Consider the following 12,382-nt stretch of genomic DNA (forward strand, 5'->3'; position numbering starts at 1 on the left):
GTGCTTAAGCAACTAATCTCGTTATTGCTCTTATGGAAAGTTTGTTTTCGAGTTTCAGAAGAATTCTTTCGCATTAGTGGGGGAATGTTGGTAATGCTCAATCCCACATAGTATTGGAAATACTATTGGGAATGAGTATTTATGGTTTGGATTTCCCACTTCCTTGTTGAGTGAAAGAGAACAAGGGGGACTCTCACGCACCGACGCCGTCCGTCTCGTCTCGGCTCGGCTCGTGGTCGTGGTAATACGTGTCTTCGAAACGTTCGCGCATATACTATCTTTTTAGAGAAAATTCTTGAGGAATTTCTCTTTGAAAGAAACAAATGGAAAAATGTGAAAGATTTCAACTGATATTTATAGGCTGCTGAGGACTGTTTAAATTTAAATGATAACAGCTGGTTTATGAGAGTTATCAGAAATTAAACAACTTTTCCTAAATTAAATAAAAAACGTTAAGATGTATCTGGACTGATTTTCAACTTTGTACAAAGGGGGCAAGCTGTTAATATCAGGAGTTACATGAGTTATTTGATTTAATTCCAGGGGTTACATGATATAATTTCGGGAGTTATAACAGCTGAATAATGACGCAATGAACCTGGACTATTTCTGAGTCAGGTTCATCTAGACGTTTTAGCTGTTACAAAGAAGATATTTAATCATGAAATTTTATGGACAATTTTAACCCTATTTTTAGCCTATAAATAGAGAGCTATATTCTGCTTCTCAACTCACTCTCAACATTTCTGAATTCACTCTCCAAGTGTTTTCTAAATATTCTCTCTGTGTGCTTCTGATAAGAAGAGCAATACCACCGGCAGTCCACTCCGATTTCGGGTGTACGGAATTCGGAGCGACCGTGTTAACCTCGGGGGACGGTCCGCCTACTCCAGCGATTACACACATCAGGGCGAATTCGTTTTTAAAGCAGTAGTTATACTACGACACAGTTTACGAATATATTCTTTTTCAATTACTATTTATCTTTTCTGTCAGTGCTAACGGTATGATTTTGCAGTCTATTTTACCAACACGAGCTATTTATTTGGAGCTGTAATTTTTCAAATCCGTGACTCCAAGCAATTTTCAAACCTTCAAGAACTCTCGATAGCTCCGCAATGATAACAGTAGCTGAACCAAGATATTTATTAAAACGCCCCCAACCGAGAGCTGCCATAATGGTTTCGGAAAACGCCCCCAACCGAGGCTGTCCCTGAGCTGTTCACAGCCCCATCCGCGTTGAGGCAAATCCAGTCAAGAGGTGCCGGTGACACTAAATTATGAAATTTATATTTTTATAAATTCATTAAAATTTGTACACTTTTAAGTTATTATAATAACAATCCTATTATACTAACATCTCTAACAATAAAACTTTATATATATAACCGTTCCCAAACAGCTCTTTGGGTGGACCATGAATGTTAAGAACAAAATGAGTAGCAAATAATGAGTGTGTAACTTTCAACTTCCAATCCAATTGAAGTATGTAGGAAGCAATCACATTTTAACTTGTATTCAATTACATTGAACATCTACAAGTACAAAACCACATGATTTTTTTTTTGACTTGGACAGACAAGACCCCATTTGTTTCCATTATTCATTTATTGCCTGTTGCCTTTCCCCCACTTCCACTCCATTTTTTTTCACTTTGATTTCAACTTTTGACATTTACCTACACTACCCATATCAATTTTAAACTAAAACAAAATGGTAAATTCACCGGTGTAGTATTAATTTATTTTTTAATTAATTAAGGGGTAAAACACACATATCGTCTCTGGAGCTATAAAATGCTATTTTGTTTAGTCTATCGACTATTAAAAGTTATAAAATGATCATCTGATTATAGGACGTTGTTTTGTTGAGTCATTCGACTATTAAAAGCTACAAAATGGTCACCTAGTTATTCATATTCTCCAAACTCATCTTTTTCTGTTAAAAAATTGACGATCGTCTAAGTTGAACGTTAACATGTTGATTGAGATACAATAAAATATGATTCCCATAATCATTTGAGTTATATTTTGTGGATCGACTCTCTGTTTACATTATATCCTCGAGATAATGCTTAAAATATTATGTTGTCGAGTCAGTGCTTGAAATCAACGACGGTGCCAATAAACATTATTAGAATATAATTTTTTATCATATCTCAATTTTCATTTTAACGTCCAACTCAAACGACAGTCAAATTTTTAACAGAAAAAGACGAGTTCCGAATATGAATAGTCAGTGACCATTTTGTAATTTTTAATAGTTGAAGGACTCAGAAAAATAACGTCTTATAGTTGGATGATCATTTTATAACTTTAGACTATTTGTGTACTTTATCCAAAATTAAGTGATTAATTCTTGAAAAAGGTTTAATATGATATTAAAAGAAATTATTTAAAATTTATACACTAATATTGTAATATGGTTGATGGAGAGAATAAAACCTTATACACTAACAATATATTAAAATATGAACTCTTTATACTAATACAAAATTGTAGAGAACAATAAAATATTAAAAGCAGTAAAAGCAAAAGTAAATGTACCACAAAATTTTATTGTGTGTTGAGAAGTGAGCCAGTACAACAACACCATGATGATGCACAATGCAACCATGTTTGACGCAAAGGGATCCAATGGCCGATGATCACAATGCAAAGAGAGGTGTGACAGTTTTTGACGGTTAATCATGGCTTATTTGAATGGAGAGTCGCATGTAAAGGTTCAAGTGAACTGAAGAAGATAATTATGCAATATAGAGAGAGAGGTCGAGAAAGAAAGTTCAAGATTCATTCCTTTGCATGAGGTTTTATATACAAATCTTTAGTGTTAGTGTCTGACCTAGAGTTGTTATAAATATTTATAAAATAACATAACAAATATATATGATTATCTGATATTAAATTAAACTCTGAAAGATCACGTGTATTCGTGAATGATCTTATCAAGATATTATAAGTAACGAGAATATGAAACTTTAGATTCATTCAAAAATTTTGAAAAAAATCAATCAATGAGAGAGAAACTTTTGATCAACGAAATAATTTGAGAGGCAATGGAGATGGGACCTCAAAATGACAAAGATTTGTGAAAGACAGTAAAGTAAAAGTTGATTTCATGAGATCAAACACAGTGATAGTGCTCGCATGTTTGAGGGAACCTTGAGGGTCCCATGTTTCCAACTTTCTATATAATTGGGGTGTCCTACATATTTCAATAATACTTTGAAAATTAGACTGTTTTTAAGGAAGTTAAGAGAGAAATTGAGGGCGGAGTAGTAAAAGAATTAGTAATTGGCTCATAACTAATTATCTGTCATAAATATTATTTTAATAGTCATAAAATATTTTAATATTTTGTAAAAAATAGTAATAATAAAATGTAAATTTTAATAAAATATTATACTAAAATGATTGTGTCTAAAAAGAAACACACAAGAACTAAACATGATCAAGTCGGATGATTCTTATCTAATGCAGGATTCTTTGCATTACCAATATTATCTCACTAATGCACACAATATTTTTATAAAATTGAAAATAAATTTTGAAGTAAAACGTGAGAATAACAAAAATAAATTTAGTCGCTTAAATACTAGTAAATGTATATGTAACTAATACGTAGTGAAAATGAACAATTGTTCTCTTTATCAAGTGCACAAATCTAAAACTTGTTAAGATATGAGGAAACTCATAGCACACAATTAATTTCGTTCATTCAACTGAAATCTTTGATAAATCAACATTTTATCCAATACACCTCATGATGCTGGAAAGTGCTCTAGAAAGCCGGCCCAAAGTCTTCCATAGAATGTGACTAATTCTTCACACATGCATAAGTAATTTTATCAAATTTATCTCGATATAGACCACTGAATCAAGGATATCAAATTATGAAAAGTGTTTTTATAAGCTCGCCCTCTAAATTTTAGATACAATAAATTCATTATGTTTTTTCTCAAAAGAATCACTCAACCTTTGAGATATAAATTTATTAAAAATAAAAACTTGACCTCTCTTATTGGTGAGTTCATCAAGTTCATCTCAATAGGATCACACCCAATATTCGGGATATGAACTCATTAAGAGTAAAAAACTCAACTTTTCACATTAGTGTATTCATCAAATTATTCTCATTAACATTACCCAAAAACATGGGATATGAATCCATTAAGAGCAAAAACTAATCATAATGCGTGTACTTTATTGGACATAGAGGTAAGTATAAATGTATATTATGAGTCTTTTTATGAATTTGTTTGACCACATAAAACTAAAAAATATAAGTTGGATATCCACCATGAATTCCTCAACCAATTGACTTTAAAATCATCCCTCGACGAATCCAGAAAAAATTATCCACTTCAACTTTTGGTTAGTTGATCTGTTAGGTTCTCCTAAGTTCTATCGTACTCTGAAGGCATAATGTCAAAACTCACTCATAATGTTTGATAAAATAGTTACTTTAGTCCATATTCCCTTTTTGATGTACTTTGACCTCTATGCTTTATTTTGAGGCAAAATGCCTCCTGATTGGATGAAAATATGTTAGTTGACTAATAGTCGAAAGTGGCAATATAACACATGCTACATATCGAAAGTGATGATGTGACACATGTCACATATTGAAAAGTGATGATATAAAATATGTCATGTGTTTAAAGTAGGGGTGTATTCGGTTCGGTTCGGTTCGGTTCGGTTTTTTACCAAAAATTGAACCGAACCGAAATAAACGGGTTTTCAATATTTAAATCAAAACCGAATAGTTAAAAAACCGAAAAAACCGAAACCAGTTTTTTCGGTTCGGTTCGGTTCGGTTTATCGGTTTTTCAATAAAAAAAATCACTTGAAACTATAATTTTTTTTACAAAAATTACCTATTCGGTTCAATATGGAACAAATGGGTTCCATATGGAAAACCCGAACCGAACTGAATCAAAAAAATGAAACCTTTAAACCGAATCGAAAACTGAACCGTTTAAAGCCAAACCGAACCGAACCGAACCGTTTTACTCGGTTCGTGTCGGTTTTTCGGTTTTCTCGGTTTTGTTGCTCAGCCCTAGTTTAAAGTGATGACGTATCACATACCATGTGTCGAAATTTTTTGTGGAAGCTTTAACATAGATAAGAAAATTTGGCACAAAGATTTAGAGTGATTCAACTTCCTCCATAAGTGTATATTCACTATATTGGATATCCACACTAAACATTTTTCCAAAATCACTATTTTGTTTTACCGTTGAGAATAATGTGTAATCTTACAACTCTCCTAAGATTTATACCTCAAAATTTTAAGATAATGCACTCTCAAAGAAAAAAAAACAAATAACAAACTATGAAAAAAAAATACAAATAACAAACTATGAAAATTCTCACGAGAAAAACATTTACAAAATTTAAGCTCAAATACACTCAAGAACACTAATATAAGGAATACAAATATTGAACAAGTTAGTGTTCTATTGAAAGTAAATAAATGGATCATAAATGACTTTTTAGTTCAATAGTTGATCGCACAAGCTTTCTTTTTTATATATTGTCTTAAAATATGCCATAAACCTTATTTATATAGTCTCTCATTGATTTCTAATTGTTAGAATTGGCGGGAGAGCAAATAGAGTCATTAGAAAACAATTTTCTCACATTAAATGATGTCTAGATGCTTCTAGTATCGATACTTTAAGAGAGGAATCGATATTATCTGCATTAAATATAATAATATAATTGTTAGATCACCTTAAGTATCGATACTCTTGAGAGATAATCAATACTCATTTAGACAATATCAAAACTATTTTGATATTCGATGTATATTTAATGAAAATGAGTATCGACACTCCTGTGAGAGTATCAATATTACTATATAAGTATCGATACTCTTGCTAAGAGTATCAATACATTTTTCATATTTTCAAAAGGTTTTTCAGTAGGTATCGATACCATGAAGAACAATATCAATATTGTTCTTATGCTATCGATACTTAATGAAGAACATAGGTATCTTTTGAGTGGAATGTCTAGATTTGACAAATTTAACCTTGAAAACACATGAAAAAAATTTCTAAGATGATTTTTATTGTATGAAAGCTTTCGTTAAAGTTTTTTTAAAAAACCAATATTAGTATTAAGTGTGTCACACCCTAATTTAGGGGCTAGATTTTATTAGTTTAAGAAATTTAAAGGATTAAATTGCAAGTTCTAGAAACCTGCAGCTCGGTTTTGAAACTCTAGGAAGTTCAGGGACTTAACCTAGACTTTCCCATTTTTCCTAGGTAGGGAAAAATAAACCCAGGTAAACCCCCAGTTTTTCCTCCAAAATTTCCCCTAATTTGATGACCACGAACCCTAGCCCAGTCGGTCTTGTCACCGATTCTCCACAGTTCGACCGTCGTCAGTGTGCGCCGTTACTACCAATCGAATCGGTGTCCCACCCCGACTAAACCCCAACTATCAACGGTTCCAGATCGACTGTCGTTCATCATGGGTGAGAGGTTGAAGCTACGTCGAATACCCCCTTCGTCGCTTCGTTCTTTCGTCGATTCCGACCACCACCGTTGTCGTCTCGCCTCACCGCCGCTTCCATTAGATTGACCATCGATGTCCGCTCCAAGCCCAACCCTTGCGTCACTCAGTCGTTGTTGATTTTCTCGTCGTCTGAGTGGGTAAGCACGAGATAGTTCAGTTAATTATTTTTATCAGTTTTGGTTTGGTTTTAGTTGATTATTGGTATTGATTTGGGATTGTTTTGGTATGAGAATGCTTCGGGAGTGTTTAGTCCTCCGTTTCGACCTTTGTTGCTACCTCATGTGCCGCGCGTGGGATTTGTCCGCTGGTCCAGGAAGCTTCTGAAATCGGTCCAACCGGACTGAACCGATCCAGTCAATCCGTTAACTTTGACCCATTGATCCTTGACTTTGACTAAAAAAGTCAAAATTTTCGAAAAGTCATATTTTATGTTTTTTGTCTTCCTGAGCCCGAATCCGAAGTTTGTTTTGCCAAATTCACACTAGTTAAGCCGTTTTTCATTGTTTTTTCTTCGGATTCAATTTGGTTTCTCAATTAAGTTAAGTTTCTGATGTAAATTCGGTTGCTATGTATCCGAGGAATTAACGGACGTTGAATCCAAGTTCAAGAGTGATCGAATGGAGTTTAAATGTTCGATCGGTGGAGCACGAAACCGAGATAATACTTTACTGCCTCTTTTCATGCTTTATGGAACATGTTGATAATGGATAAATGCATGAATGTATATGTTGGTCTACTATGTATGTTTGAATATGGATGGACTCGAATCGAATAATGTTAAAGTGATAAATTGGTTGAGACTCGATTGAATTATATAAAGGAATTGAAATACTGGTAAGAAATGATTTCAAGTATAATGATTAATTTGAAGAGCCAATGACCTCATAATTTATTTTAATTATAATTATTTTCGTTAAAAGATTTAATACCGGAATCACCTTAGTATAAAATTACAAAATTGCCCTTAAGGTGTAAAAATGGAATGGACTGACGAGCGAAAGTAGTATTCTTGTTTGAATAATTCAGAAAAATTGAATTAAATGGAAAGATTAGACGAAAGGAAATGACTGGAATAACTTTGAATTGTAATTTGACCAGAATGCCCATGCACTGTAAAAAGGCGATGACTACCCCTAAGAGCGAAAAATAACGTTGAACATATATCTGACCAATTTACCAGAAAAGATATATATGTTTGGATTGTCTAAATTACCGAAATGTCTTCGAGCTACAAAATAACTAAAAATAAACTTCTACATTTGGAAATTCTTAATACGACGATCCTCTTGTTTTTGAATGATCATTTGATGATTAGATTACTAGAAGTGCGATACGTCACTGAAGTATTTAAATGATGAATTATTCTCAAGTTTTGAAATAACTAATGTGCATGGACTCTAAAATGACTAAAATGACCCCGAATGCCTAGATGACCTAGATACCTTTATGAATTGGATTAAGTGAATATCATTGGATAAACTATGAGAATATAACCTAGATGATGTACTACCTCTAAAGGTTATGGAGCACAGCCCAAGTCGTCAGACATTTTGGGATGCATTAAAAAGTGAAAATGAAATAAATACCAACAAAATACCTATTCGTCTCCTCAAGAACTGATTAAGGATGATTATGATATTGATCAGATCAAATGGTGCAGTCAGTAATAAGAAGTGAATAATAGTGAAGTATCATGGTCCTAATGATTGACAAGTATCGCAGTATTGGGACATGTAGTTTAATCATACTCAAAATCTTGATAATTCAATACATAATCTTGAATACCACAAATCACCGCTCTATCCTTATTGAGTTAAATTAATGAGAATTCTCCAAGAACCAAAATATCTGAAATATCCTGTTTGTTTGAGTAACGGAATTACTCCTATTATACTTGAAATCTTAATTAACTATGATGCACAAGATTCTGAATGCCTTCCTGATACTCAATTGCCTACGAAAAATATATGAATATTGTATGATCTTGATCAATTATTCCCGAATGAATGATGAATCAGTTAGCTATCAAACCTCATTTTATAGGGATCTTGATTCTAAAATCCTATTAAATTATAAAAGTTTCATGGTCACCCACCTGATAAATACAAACTATCTCTGAATAATATCTGGATCCTCTAGTGTATTCCTTATGTGACATATAAATGTTTTACATGTTTTAAATGTGATTTTCTGAAATCATTGATTTACTGATTTACTAGTGTTGAAAACATTTTGAGGTTTCGATATAACAATTTAAGTATAAATGAATTTTAAGATTTTACAAATCATTTTCAAAGTATATTCGATTCAATTATTTGAATATCAAAATATTACTCCAAGTTTTTCAAAGTTCAATTTCAATCCTTACTAAAGTGTAAAATTGTGTTTTATAATTCAAATATGTTTGAAACAATTTTCACAAAGTATTTCGAACAAAAAACGAGCCAAAATCAATTTTATAAAGGGATGTACCGATACACTCATTGATGCATCGATGCACACCCCATTTCAAATGCATTTTATGAACCGATGCACAACCAAGCATCGATGCACTCAGGATTTTATTGAAACATCGAATGCATTTTATGCATCGATGCACAGACCATGCATCGATGTACTTCAGGCTTGTTTAAAACATCGAATGTATTTTATACATCGATGCACCCCTAGTGTACCGATGCACTAAGTCTTTCAACGGTCGAAATATTTGAATTTTACACATAGTGTACCGATGCACACTGCCTATGCATCGATGCACCATACGCTCCCAACTATTTTATTAATTGTTTTCACACACTAACGGCTCTATTGACTCCAATAATTATCCCCAAACATTCAGAAGTGATCCAAGGAGTATTTAAACAAGCGTAGGAGCCATTGATCAACAAAAATCAAGAAGAGAAAAGAGAGAATCAAAGAGAAAGCATCTAACATCAAGTTTGAGCACTTTCAAGCCTATTTTTCATTCAATATTCATTGTGCTTTCAAGAACACCATTTGTGCTCTATTGTATTTATCTTTGAGTGTTCTTTCTTTGTTCTAGAATTGTGCAAACAATCTACCTTGTGAGGTTTTTCTTGTAAGTTTGCAAAATTTGTATTATTCTCTTTGAAAAAGTGTGTGCTCAAGAATTTGGGGTATAATTCTTGAGGGAGTTGTAAGGTTACTCTTTGTCCTCAAAAGAAAGAACAAATTAGTGAATTTGTTGGAAAATCCTTAGTGTGGATAGCTAAGGTAGTGGACGTAGACTTTGGTTGAGAAAGTCAAACCACTCTAAATCGATGTGCAAATATTTTCTATTTTCTGCAAAAGCTTCCACCAAAATTTTTAATTGCCAATTCATCCCTTCTTGGCTATTTCTTCGATCGATTAACTCAATAATTGATATTAGAGCCTCACTTATTTGAAGGTTTAATCACCTCTTGAGTCGATTCGGGAAGAGTTACATCGATAATCAAGTCATCAATGACCTCCACTTCAAACTCCAACTTCGGTCTTGATTCATTGCCCGTCAACAAGCCTCCTTTCTTCAATAGAGCTAATTATGCTTATTGGAAGAATAGAATGATGTAATTCATTCAATCAAGTGACATGGAAGCATGGAATATCATAGAAGACGGATACATCAAACCTTCCACTCATCCAAGATTATGGAGTGAAAGAGAGACAAGAATGTTCCAGCTTAACTCCAAAGCTATCCATATTATTTTTTTTGCTATTGGACCGGATGAATATGAGAGAGTTTCATCTTGGAAAACCGCCAAGGAGATATGGGATAAACTAGAAGTCATTAATGAAGGCACAAACGAGGTAAAAGAATCTAAAATTAGTCTTCTTACTCATAGCTATGAAAATTTCAGGATGAAACCGGATGATGATATCAAAGCTATGAAGGATAGATTCTCCACAATTGTCAATGGTCTCAAATCATATGGAGAAATCATTCCAAGTGACAAGCTTGTGAGGAAGTTAGTTTACTATCTTCTAAAAGCTTGGCAATAAAAGAAAACGGCGATCATCGAAGCTAAAAATTTAAAATATTTAACACTCGATGAGCTTATTGGTTCTCTCCTCATACATGAAATGATGCTTAAAGAAGAGGAAAACTTTGAGAAAAGAGACAAGCCAAAGAAGGAGACTGAAAAGAAGAAGAACGTTGGAGTTGCTCTTAAATCCACAAAGGATGAGAGTGATTCGAATGAAGATGATGACGACGAGGGAATGGCATTGTTTGCCAAACTATTCAAAAAATTAATGAGGCACAACCGAGGAAGAAAATTCAAACGAAATGAAGGCTTTAAAAATGAACCAAAAGAAAAGGACTCGATCATTTGCTACGAATGCAAAAAGTCGGGGCATGTCAAATATGATTGCCCACAATTGAAGAAAAATGGTCAATAAAAGAATAATCGTAAGGCTCACGTGGCTACATGAAGCGATGAAGAAGGTTCCAATGAAGAGGAACAAGAAGTAGCAAACTTGTGCTTGATGGCATTTGGGGAGGATTCTCAGGTAGGCTCTAACTCATTTGATTCAGATGATTTATCTTATGATGAGTTATTAGAGGATTACAATGGGTTGACTTCAGATTATAAGACTTTATTTTCAAAATACAAAAATGATGTTTCAAAATTGAAAAATGAAAATAGTGTCATGTCCAAGACCAACAATGAGCTTGAAAGTAAGATTAAAGAATTGCAAATCAAAATTAATGATTTTGAAAAGAAAAATACTGATTTGCATAACTTACTTTCAAAAGTTCATGATGATCATCAAAAGAAAATTAATGATCTTAAAGCCTCTTTTAATAAAATTGGAACAAAAAGTTTTGAAAAAGGTAAAAATTCAAAATCCAACTAGTTAAAAAGAGCTTTAAAAACTACAATCATAGAGGTCTCCAAAGAACCTCAAATTAAAAAATCATTAAAAGTATATGGGTTCACAAAGAACTCATTACTACTAAAGATAAGGATATCATACATAAATGGATACCCAAGGGGACTAGGATTTTAAAGACTAATGAATATGGACCCAAAAGAATTTGGGTACCAAAAATAAAAAAATTAATCTATTTTTGTAGGGAAAAGAGCATTGCTACAAGGCACGAGAAACCAATTCATTAATAGTGGATGCTCAAGACACATGAACGGAGAAAAAAATCGGTTTATAGAGCTTAACGCTAAAAATGGAGGAGAGATGACTTTTGGTGATAATTCAAAAGGTTACATTGAAGGTATAGGTACTATAGGTAATACCTCTTCCATTCAAATTAAAAATGTATTATATGTGAATGGATTAAAGCATAATCTATTGAGTATTAGTCAATTTTGTGATAAAGGATACAATGTCATGTTTGAAACTAATGGTTGTAAAGTCATTGACATTGCATCTAATCAGATTATGCTTGTTGGTCATAGAATAGGAAACATTTACATAGTGCATTTAGATTCTATTAATATGACTAATTTATGTCTAGTTGCTAAAGATGAACATGATAGTTGGTTATGGAATATGAGACTAGGACATACTAGCATGAGTGTTTTACAACGACTAATTCAAGGAGACTTAGTAAAAGGGTTGCCAAAGCTAAAATTTGATAATGATAAAATATGTGATGCTTGTGCTAAAGGAAAACATAGAAAAGTTTCCTTTAAGTCCATTAATGATGTATCAACTAGTAGAGTATTATAATTGATCCATATAGATCTTTTTGTGCCAATTACGACTATTAGCTTGGGTGGAAAACAATATTACTTTGTATTGGTAGATGACTATTCGAGATATACTTGGGTTCTATTCTTAAGTACTAAAGATGAATCATTAGAAAAATTCATCACGTTTTCAAAAGTAATAAAATA

Source organism: Hibiscus syriacus, unplaced genomic scaffold (genome assembly GCF_006381635.1).
Source record: "Hibiscus syriacus cultivar Baekdansim isolate YM2019G1 unplaced genomic scaffold, ASM638163v2 tig00117034_pilon, whole genome shotgun sequence".
Classification (NCBI taxonomy): Eukaryota; Viridiplantae; Streptophyta; class Magnoliopsida; order Malvales; family Malvaceae; genus Hibiscus; species Hibiscus syriacus.